The following is an 11,938-nucleotide window of genomic DNA, read 5'->3' on the forward strand; positions in this document are numbered from 1 at the left end:
TGGGTGTGTGGGAGGATGCTATACAGGGATTTATAATGAATTGGGGTGGGGGAGGACGCTTTACAAGGAATTATAATGAATTGGGGTTAGGGGAGGATGCTATACAGGGACTTCTAATGAATTGGGGGTGGTGGAGGACGCTATACAAGGACCTATAATGAACTAGGGGTGGGGGAGGATGCTATACAGGGACTTATAATGAATTGGGGGTGAGGGAGGATGCTACACAGGGACTTCTAATGAATTGGGGGTGGGGGAAGGATTCTACACATGGACTTAATATGACAATAGCTAAAAATAGTGACTTAGTACGAACATACCATGAACATATTATAATGCCAAATACTGACTGAATACCACCAAACCATGAACACCTAATACCAAATGGTGACTGAATACTGCCAAACCATGAACACCTAATACCAAATGGTGACTGAATACCGCCAAACCATGAACACATAGTTAAAAATAGTGAATTAATACCGCCAAACTATGAAAACATAATAACACCAAATAGTGACTGGGGGAGGGGAGAAGGACGCTGAGGATGAGGTTAGTTTAAGGCTATATAGACACACACTTACCCTGTGGGCGATAATCTGCAGGGTGACTACAGTAGAAAAAAACTGCTGCGGATTTTGCTGTGGAGAAGCTGCAGATATGCTCTACATTTTACAATTTGCTTGCAAAGGCAACATTTTCAGCCATAGATTGTCAATTGCAACTACTAGTTTATAAAGGTTGTTCAGATTTACAAAAATATAGCTTTTTTTTTGTCCAAAAACAGCGCCATACTTGTGCACAGGTTGTATGTGGTATTGCAGGTTGGCTCTATTCACATGAATCGAGCTGAGGAGTTATACCAGACATAACCAGGGATTTGCACCATCCAGAAATACCTGGAGAGTCCTTTCCGATTCCATTGTCCATAAACCATCCTCTCTCTCTGTGACTTTTGAAACATTGTCCAAAAAAATAAAACACCAGGCTGGCAACCATGGACCAAACATATGGACTAGTGTGACGCAGCCATTTTTTTCCAATCCTGAAGACTAATGTGACATCTGGACGATTAACCAACAGGCACAATTTCTGGACTCGGCCTCTCCAGTCATGGAGCGAGGACCTGCCCAAGATGGTCCAAAAGAGATGGTGGTGCCATCAAGAGGGATCACCGCTCGTCCTCCATACTGTGCCAATTACCACAAATATGTGCCTGTTGTGCTGTATATTATATTACATCATCTATATATCATGGACTCATTTAAAGATTTTTTATTGAATTTTATTAAAAGCTTCTGCCTGAACAGGGACTTGAACCCTGGACCCTCAGATTAAAAGTCTGATGCTCTACCGACTGAGCTATCCAGGCTTCTGTACATGATCACTGACACAATGACTTTCTCCTGTATTATCGGCCGTCTGCTCCTCCTTTCTGGTTACAGACTATCACCACTCGCCACTATACGTTCTGTCCATTGGTTTCTACGTCCTGGAAGGGAACCGTCTCTTCTGTATTCCAGACCTGTCTAGCAATGCAGAGATGATCCCATAAGACTTAACCTTTCAATTGGGGGAATAACTTATAATGAATTGGGGGTGAGGGAGGAAGCTATACCGGGACTTATAATGAATAGGGGGTAGTGGAGGATGCTATACAGGGACTTATAATGAATTGGGGGTGAGGGAGGATGCTATACCGGGACTTATAATGAATTGGGGATGGTGGAGGATGCTATACAGGGACTTATAATGAAATGGAGGTGGGAAGCACGCTATACAGGGACTTATAATGACATGGAGGTGGGGAGGATGCTTTACAGAGACTTATAATGAATTGGGGTGGTGGAGGACGCTATACATGGACAAAAAATGTTCTAGGGTTGAGGGAGGATGCTATACAGGGACTTATAATGAATTGGGGTGGGGGAGGACTCTTTACAAGGAATTATAATGAATTGGGGTGATTGAGGACGCTATACAGGGACTTATAATGAACTAGGTTTGAGGGAGGATGCTGTACAGGGACTTCTAATGAATTGGGGTGGTGGAGGACGCTATACAGGGACTTATAATGAATTGGGGATGTGGGAGGATGCTATACAGGGATTTATAATGAATTGGGGATGGGGAAGGACGCTATACAAAGACTTATAATAAAATGGAGGTGGGTGCAGGACGCTATACAGGGACTTATAATGAAATGGAGGTGGGGAGGATGCTATACAGGTACTTATAATGAAATGGAGGTGGGGAGGATGCTATACAGGGATTTATAATGAATTGGGGGTGGGGGAGGACGCTTTACAGGGAATTATAATGAATTGGGGTGGTTGAGGACGCTATACAGGGACTTATAATGAACTAGGGTTGAGGGAGGACGCTATACAGGGAATTATAATGAATTGGGGTGGTGGAGGACGCTATACAGGGACTTATAATGACATGGAGGTGGGGGAGGATGCTTTACAGAGACTTATAATGAATTGGGGGTGGTGGAGGACGCTATACAGGGACTTATAATGAATTGGGGGTGGTGGAGGACGCTATACAGGGACTTATAATGAATTGAGGATGGGGAAGGACGCTATACAAAGACTTATAATAAAATGGAGGTGGGTGGAGGACGCTATACAGAAACTTATAATGAAATGGAGGTGGGGAGGATGCTATACAGGTACTTATAATGAAATCGAGGTGGGGAGGATGCTATACAGGGATTTATAATGAATTGGGGGTGGGGGAGGACGCTTTACAGGGAATTATAATGAATTGGGGTGGTGGAGGATGCTATACAGGGACTTATAATGAATTGAGGTTAGGGGAGGATGCTATACAGGGACCTATAATGAACTAGGGGTGAGGGAGGATGCTGTACAGGGACTTCTAATGAATTGGGGGTGGTGGATGATGCTATACAGGAACTTATAATGAATTGGGGGTGGGGGAAGGATGCTACACAGGGACTTAATATGATAATAGCTAAAAATAGTGACTTAGCACGAATATACCATGAACATATAATAATGTGAAATACTGACTGAATACCGCCAAACCATGAACACAGTTAAAATTAGTGAAGTAATACTGCCATATCATGAAAAAATAATAACACAGAAATACTGCTTGAATACTGCCAATCTATGAAAACATAATAACACCAAATAGTGACTGGGGGAGGGGAGAAGGACTCTGAGGATGAGGTTAGTTTAAGGCTATATATGTGGCGCCCCTGAGGGTTCAGTCGCCACTGAGGTACTGCATCTCACCCAGAGGTGTGGTATCTCATCCTCACGTAAGGAAGGAGTACAGCTCAGGACCCTAACACCTGCATCCAACACATACAAGCAGTGGGGGCAGGGCCAGATTGCTCCTAAGGGAGAGCACAGTCCCAGGTTCCATAGGTGGCGGGAGGGGACTATGTAGTGGGTGTGGGTGGAGAAAATAGCTTAGGGGAGCACATGACAGAGAGAGTATAAATAGGAAACCATCTTAGTTCAGTTCAGCCAGGAGGAAAGTTACAGGAGCAGAGGCTCTGTATGAGCTCTGCTCCAGAGGCGGGCCTGTATAGTGAGGCCCAAGTCTGAGAGAAGGAGAGAAGAGAGGAGAGGGAGCAGGAAGGCTCCAGTAAGAAGGGATCTCAGGGGTACGGACAGTGCTGGAAGCCACCCGTATGCCCGAATCTGCCGGGAGGTGGAGGGGTCAGGCCACATACAGGGAACCGGATCCCTCAACTAGTAGAAGATTGCAAGTCTCAGCTAGAAACCGGAGGCTGCAGAACTTTATGTCCTGTAGCAACAAGTCCACGCCAGTCTCACCGAGAAGGTAGCCTCATAGGACCCAGGGGACGGAACATACGTCGCCCGCCAGGGCCCGCGGGTATCGGCTGGGCCTTGTGTGGGCTGGCAGCGTGTGACGCGGGAGCGACCGCAGGAGCAGGTAGGAGGAGTCTCCCTGTCCCGGGCGCTGCAAGCGCCGACCTGCTCCTGGGCCCCCTGGTGGAACCGCTAACCCCGGGCGAAACCGCTGCCAGCCCATCATGCTCACACCAGAGCAGCCCTGTACCTCCGAGCGCGTCCATTCTAGACACCCTCCAGGCCCCGGAACCGTCACCTCTGGGCACCCGCGACACCGGCCTGCTCCTAGGCCCTCTCCAGGAACTGCCCCCTCCGACACGCGCATGGGTGTACGGGCGTCAACCATGGGACTGGTCCGCGGAAGTAGAGGACCAGCGGCCCTCGCTCCTACACGCTCCGCAGCCCGCCGCCGTCGACCCGAAACCGGAAGACGAGGCCCAATTCGAATGGGATCACTCTGGAGAAGACCTGATGGGGTTTACCCAGGAGTCAAGGGCAGCGGCGGCTCGCAGGAGGGAGTTCTGCCACAAACAGCTGGCCCAGTTAGAAAAGGAGCGCCAATTACGGCGCGTGCAGTGGGAGAAGTTAGAGGCCAGAAATATGCAGGAGAAGGCCCGAGCCCGCAAAGACAAGCAAGCAGCTTGTGGTCCCAGAGTCACCGGGACCGAAGTCAAATTTAATCTAGACGCAGGATGGGGGTTCATCCGGGTTCTGCTGTCCGACACAGATCTCTTTGTAAACAGGAGAGATGTGGAATCTCATTTATAGGAAGGACACCCAGATCGGGACCTGTATCCAGGGGACACCGTGTCCTATACAAGGCATCGAGGCGAAAGGGGCTGGTATGCCCTGAACGTCCACCGGGTGGAGATGTGTCACCCTGGCCTGGATGCCACAAATGTATAATAAAGCTGTGTCTGAGAGCAAGGGGTAGGTTCTCTGGTTAGGGACCATTAGCATGCAGCACCTCCTGTCCCAGGCCAGTAGGGGGAGCAGGCTGCCCCTATAAAAGCTGGAACTGGGGGCAGGGTTAGGGAGAGCTGGACGACCTGTCTCTGAAGTGAGAGGTGTCCCAGAGAAGGGAGAGCCAGTTCAGCTGAAGCTGAGGAGGTCGTGTGGCAGTAGAGGAGCCACGAGCCAGGGACGGAAGGTGACGTGAGCCTGTCCTGGCTGAGAGAGAAACTGATCTACCGGACTTTGGTGTCCGAGTCTGTTAGGATTCCAAGTCCTACAGCAAATAACCAGACCGCAGGGGATTGTATGTCCCTTGGCCTAAGAAGCCCGGAGGTTCCGCCACAGCAGAAGGAACCAGCAGAGCAGCACCAGGCCAAGAGTAGAAAGGGACCCAAGTTGCAAGCGATACGGGCGAGAAGACACGGCAAACTCAGGAACGTGGGCTATTACACCACGAGGAGGGAAATAGCCAGGAAGAGCGCAGAGAGCACGGTAGGCCTACACCCTCACCCTGACCAGAAGGTCTTCCCACTTGTTCTCAGACATCCAGGCCCCCTCCTAATCGGGACTGTTTTTGGGTCATTTCACCTGTTCAAATAAAGACCCTGAACTGTTTAAGAGGCCTCCGTTTCCTGGCTATTGCGGTCGGAATCATCCCCTCCATCACCTATCTATACTGCCCTGGGGCCACACTCCTCCCGTGGGGAGTTATATTATTCAGTGCTGGACACTTACATCTGCCCCAGCGGTCTGCACTGCAGCGGCGGTTATCCCTGACCGCAATCCACGGGTGGAGTAGTCGGAACTTACCCTATATATGTATCAAAAGACGGTTACCCTTTAAGCCTGACACCCTTAGCTCGGGACCGGGTCGCCACTACTACTCCCCATCCGCATCCAGACGCCCGGCCCTGAGTACTCCACGGCCCAGGGGGCGAGTCAGCTTTCTGGAGTAGTCGGCAGGATTGTGACCAACCCGCCACAAACGGGTATTGCGTGCCTGAAAAAGACTTCATACTTACCTGAAAAAGAGGTTTCCCGCCATCTTCAGCCGTTTCCCGCCATCCTCAGCCGTGTTCCCGCCATCGGACGCCATCTTCAGGACGCCGCGCGGGAAGAAGAGGGGCGTGGACGTCCAAACAGCGCGAAACCCGAAGCCCCGCCCTACCACCGACGCTGCGCAAGGTCCTGGAAGGAGTGAGAGCGACGCTGACGTCACCAGGACGCGACGCAAGGTCCTCGCCCGGAGCAGCACCAGCGGAGCCTCGGCCTACGGAAGAGGATCAACGGAAGGTAGGCCACGCTTAACTAGGGGGGAGGAAGATGACGGACGCGGAGGGACCTTCTACCACCAGCGTGGCTGCAGCAGCGGTGATGCCGTTCTCCATGCCCTACATCTCCGGAGCAGCCTGGCTGCCCCAATACTCAGGGGAATCCCATACCTTAACTGACTTTAAAGAAAGACTACACAGTCTATTTAAAGTTTATCCCCTGACAGAAGAATAGAAAGTGAGCATTCTGACGGGGCAGTTAACCGGTGCAGCCCAGCGGGAAGTGAAATCATGGTCAGATGAGGAGAAAAGAACTGTAAGGGACATTCTGACCTGGGTGTGGAGTACCTTTGACACCCGTACCTCAGCGGAGATCAAAATGCGGTTCTATGGCTGTAAACAGCGGGCACAGGACAGCATCAGAAACTATGCCCTAAATTTGCAGGAAGCCTTGAGAGCCATCAAACAAGCTGACCCTGGCAGCGTGTGACGCGCCCCCTGGGCCAGTGTTGTTGGGGATACCCGGAGCCGGATCAGATGGGGGTTGTAGTCTCCGAGTGGCTGTGACCCGGTCCGTGCCCAGGGTGTCAAGCTCAGTGTGTGGCAGTCCTTATGATGTTACTAGATGTTCTTTTGTGTCGACTACGCCACCCGTTGATTTGCGGTCAATACGGCCGCCGCTGCAGCAGGGTCCGCTGAGGCTGGTGATGTATGTGCAGCTCGGGTAGTATAACCCCCAACGGGAGGGGTATAGCCTCAGGGGGTCAGTTGCAGAGGATGGGGGTTGTGATGGTGCAGCGAGGATTGAAATGAGACTCAGAGTCGGGCTGTGCAGTTCAGGGTTTGTTTACTTACTGCAGTTGTTCTGGTCACTCCGGCCTTAAGTGACCACCCGAGCCGTGCTGCGTCCACCAGGTCCTGGACTCAGCCAACCCCCAGGTGATTCTGGAGCGTGGTCCTGAGCTCCCTTTCTGTCCTGTCCTCTTCTCTGGCCTTCCCCACCAGGGATCCACCTATGTCCGGCTCCCTCGGGCCTCTTGGTGGTAAACCCTTGTCTCTGGGTTCCCTGACCCTATTCCTGGTCTGCCTTCCGGGTGGATTTAGTGGGTGATCGTGGCAGATCGGTCCTGCCCACGACCTCCGGTTCCTGGCTAAGGTATGCTGTAGCCTCTGCCAGCTTGGGATCCGGTACCCTGTTGCCAACTCTTCACCCTCTGGTCTAATTTGGGCTCTTGGAGTTCCTTCTTTCTCCCCCTCTGGGTCTCTCTTTCTCCTCTCTCTCTCTCTCGGCCTTGGAGCTGCTCTTCTCCTCTGCTCTGCTTCTCTGACTCAACTCTGACAGACTGACCTCACTCTGCAAAAGACCCTGTCCTAAGATGGTGCCCACCTTATATACTCCCTCTATGTGTGAGCTCAGGTGACCAGCACCCAATGAGCTCCTAGCCTTACCCAGACTGCTCCCCCTATCTGCCCCTACACTACTGGGATGTTCCACCCCCCTCCCACTCCAGCCAGGAACAGACACTGTCGTACCTGCACATTTCTCTAGTGGGAGTACCATCGGTCTGTTCCTCGGAAATGGGATGTGTGTAGTGCATGCAGCCTACTGAGCTCAGTTCCACACTCCATCCTTACCCGGGAGTGGAATACCACACCTCTGGCTTGAGGTGCAATACCCCTGTAGCAGCCGAATCCTCAGGGTGCTACATTCCGCCCCGGTAAATCACAGCACGTCCTCGGGCTGTAAGATATAAAAAACATCCAAAACATACAATTTTTTTCATAAACATAAACATAGAAAACATCATATATTATCAGCATAAACTTTTCATATAAAACTTATCATAAATAACACTCTTGTTCCCCCGGCCACGGTGCAACTTGTGACCGGGTAAAGTGCGACAGTCTCTTGAAGAAACACGGTTTCCTATAAAACCGGTAGGGGGCGCTTTAGGAAGCGCAACTATATACAAGGGAATATGGCCGCTCTCAGTCCTCGGCCAGGTATTAGGAACTAGGGACACACGGGGTTAACAGTTCACTCTTGGCTGGTCCCAATGGGGACTATATTTTAACTAGAACAGTTCTTATACCCTGACGGGTAACTATGTACAGTCTCTCTCTACCGTACTTCAACGACGGCGTCCTCCTGCTCCTTCTTTAGATTCTTCAGACCCGTCCGGGTCCTCTTGCTCCTCCTCACACCGCAGCTCCTCCTCCGTCAGGCGATGCACATGGAGGGCGTAGGGTCCTTTGGCACACTTGTGCCAGGTGAAGGTGACCTCGTCCCCTACATACAGGTCACGACCTCTGTGTCCCTCCGGCAGATGGCTTTCTACGTCTCTGCGGGTTACAAAGACGTCGCCGGGGGTATGATGGTCTCTGATAAAGCCCCATCCGTGCTGCATGTTGAATTTTATCACAGTCCCGGTGGAAGGGGGACCATGAGCTGCACGGGGATTCCTCCTGGTCCGGCTCTTCTGCTCCGCGCTCCTTATCTGCGCTTGTTGTTCCCGGACCCGCCTCTCTCTCCGCTCCCTCTCGAAGACCTCGAGCTGCTGCCGGCAGCACTCTGCACGTTCTGCTGCGGCCGCCCGAGTCTCCTGAGTGAACCCCATGAGGTCTTCTCCGGTGGGGTCCCACTCGAACTGTGCCTCCTCCAGCGGGGGCGAGGTCCTCTTTACGGGCTTCGGAGCCGGAATCAGGGGCTCGCACATGGGCCTTGCTCTCTGGAGTTCCAGCTGAATGTACTCCTGGGGCCATATGAAGGGCTGCCCATCCGGGCACGTATGCTGGGCGAACAGGTCTTCACCCAGGTGCGGCACTCTAGATGTTGAGGGCGCGTTGATGGTAGCTGCGCCCGGGTCGACCAGGCCTTGCGACCAGGCTTGGGGCACCTTAAAGGCAAAGGGCACCGTAAGAACGGCGGCGCCCTGGGTTACTCGGCCCTGCGACCAGGCCGGTGGCTCCGCGGAGGTAGGGGGCGCTGTTGGAATAGCGGCGCCCGGGGGTACTAGGCCTTGCGACCAGGCTGATGGTATTTCCTGCTTGGCCACGCTTGAGGTCGAGGCGTGTGACGTCACAGGGGTCGCGGCCGCGGTTTCCGGTTGAGGCCTAGTCGGCGGCGGTGACGATGCAGCGACGGGCACGGCAGGGGGAATTTCGGGCTCTGCGACGGGGAGCTGGGGCAGGCACGCGGTTTCCCGGCTCGGGGTAGAGACGTCCCCTTTACCTGCCTCCGTCCGTTCAGCTCCCTTCTCGGCGCCGTCTCCTGCCTTCATTCCTCCTGCGCCATCCTCAGAGGCGGTCTGTCTCCTCGTCTCGGGCGGCGTGCTCCGCTGACGGGTTCCGGTCTGCTGGGCCATCTCTCGGCTCCACTCCGCCAACGTCTCTCGCTGCACCCGGGCCATCCTCCGTGCGAGGCCCTCCAGCGCGGTCTGTGCACACTCCCGGTCTCGGGGGAGCTGTGCTAGGATCTCCAGCAGGCCTTCTGGAGTGGCGACCTGCAACAGGCTCCTGACCACTGGGTCGGTGCTGCCTGACTCTCCCTCCATCTCCGGGTAGGCTCTCTCTGGACTCTCCTCCAGACGTCTTGTCTCCGGGTGCGCTCTCTCCAGACTGCTCCAGGCGACACCCATCTTTGTTCTCTTCTTCTGTCTCCGCCCACATCGAGGGTGGTCCCGGGGCAACTTAGTGATTGTCAGTTCCAGGGGCAGTTCTCTTACGCTGATGGACACTTCCAGCATCACAGTCTCTGTTGGTGGGCGCGGTTTCCGCTTTTGGCGCCATTCTTCGACCTGGCCCACGATGGGAGGTGGCCTCTTGCCACCCTCTGGCACGCCCATAATGGCGTCCGCTCTTCCAAGGCGGGAAATCTTCGGAAATGGCGGGAATCGTCTCCCAGTGGCGGGAAACTCCATGGATGGCAGGAAAAAGCTGCAAATGGCAGACAACCGGCGGGAAACGACCTGTGATGGGGTCCGTTGGCGGGGACCCTCCGGAACCGGCGGGAGACTTCTTTTTAAGGTAACGGTGAACTTCTCTTCAGGCACGCAGTACCCGGTTGTTGCGGGCACGTAATGCTGCCGACTACGCCAAAGTTGGCGCGCCCCCTGGGCCAGTGTTGTTGGGGATACCCGGAGCCGGATCAGATGGGGGTTGTAGTCTCCGAGTGGCTGTGACCCGGTCCGTGCCCAGGGTGTCAAGCTCAGTGTGTGGCAGTCCTTATGATGTTACTAGATGTTCTTTTGTGTCGACTACGCCACCCGTTGATTTGCGGTCAATACGGCCGCCGCTGCAGCAGGGTCCGCTGAGGCTGGTGATGTATGTGCAGCTCGGGTAGTATAACCCCCAACGGGAGGGGTATAGCCTCAGGGGGTCAGTTGCAGAGGATGGGGGTTGTGATGGTGCAGCGAGGATTGAAATGAGACTCAGAGTCGGGCTGTGCAGTTCAGGGTTTGTTTACTTACTGCAGTTGTTCTGGTCACTCCGGCCTTAAGTGACCACCCGAGCCGTGCTGCGTCCACCAGGTCCTGGACTCAGCCAACCCCCAGGTGATTCTGGAGCGTGGTCCTGAGCTCCCTTTCTGTCCTGTCCTCTTCTCTGGCCTTCCCCACCAGGGATCCACCTATGTCCGGCTCCCTCGGGCCTCTTGGTGGTAAACCCTTGTCTCTGGGTTCCCTGACCCTATTCCTGGTCTGCCTTCCGGGTGGATTTAGTGGGTGATCGTGGCAGATCGGTCCTGCCCACGACCTCCGGTTCCTGGCTAAGGTATGCTGTAGCCTCTGCCAGCTTGGGATCCGGTACCCTGTTGCCAACTCTTCACCCTCTGGTCTAATTTGGGCTCTTGGAGTTCCTTCTTTCTCCCCCTCTGGGTCTCTCTTTCTCCTCTCTCTCTCTCTCGGCCTTGGAGCTGCTCTTCTCCTCTGCTCTGCTTCTCTGACTCCACTCTGACAGACTGACCTCACTCTGCAAAAGACCCTGTCCTAAGATGGTGCCCACCTTATATACTCCCTCTATGTGTGAGCTCAGGTGACCAGCACCCAATGAGCTCCTAGCCTTACCCAGACTGCTCCCCCTATCTGCCCCTACACTACTGGGATGTTCCACCCCCCTCCCACTCCAGCCAGGAACAGACACTGTCGTACCTGCACATTTCTCTAGTGGGAGTACCATCGGTCTGTTCCTCGGAAATGGGATGTGTGTAGTGCATGCAGCCTACTGAGCTCAGTTCCACACTCCATCCTTACCCGGGAGTGGAATACCACACCTCTGGCTTGAGGTGCAATACCCCTGTAGCAGCCGAATCCTCAGGGTGCTACACGTGCAGGATACAGATAAGCTACTAACAGAACAATTCATAGAAGGTCTGCTGTCTAGCGCCCACAGAACCCAGCTGCGCCTCATGTTCTTTCAAAACCCTGGTCTAACCTTTGCCCAATTCAAGGACAGGGCCATAAGGGTGCTCTGTGAACCTGCACCAAGTGGAGCTATAAACCCCCGGCACCCTGCTCTCACCTACCACCAAGAGGCGGCGACCTGTTCTATGGACTCTGTGGGGGCCGATGCACAGGCCCTGAACCAAGCCCCATCGAAAGATCTGCACCACCAAGTCCAGGAGCTGACCAGGAGCATCGCGACATTGACCAGGACCATCCAGGCGTTACAAGTGGACCCGTCAAGACCCATCGAGCTGGCTTCAAGTCCGGAGGATGTCCCGTGGCGTCGACAGAGGAGGACCCTGTCGTTCCGAGGGAGGCCCACAGACCGCTACGCAGAGGATGGACAGCCCATTTGCCGTCGATGCAGCCAGCCCGGACACATTTCCAGGTACTGTAATTTAAACGGGTCCGACCT

At 53.8% G+C, this 11,938-nt stretch overlaps 1 non-coding gene across 1 annotated transcript; it reads right to left on the reverse strand.

Annotated features, from left to right (window-relative positions):
• Nucleotides 1–1,299: 1,299 nt before the first annotated feature.
• Nucleotides 1,300–1,372, reverse strand: TRNAK-UUU (transfer RNA lysine (anticodon UUU)). The gene has a single exon. It is a non-coding gene; the product is annotated as a tRNA-Lys (tRNA).
• Nucleotides 1,373–11,938: the final 10,566 nt, after the last annotated feature.

This window comes from Phyllobates terribilis, unplaced genomic scaffold (assembly GCF_046119375.1).
Source record: "Phyllobates terribilis strain yellow unplaced genomic scaffold, ASM4611937v1 Scaffold_11__3_contigs__length_659146591, whole genome shotgun sequence".
Classification (NCBI taxonomy): Eukaryota; Metazoa; Chordata; class Amphibia; order Anura; family Dendrobatidae; genus Phyllobates; species Phyllobates terribilis.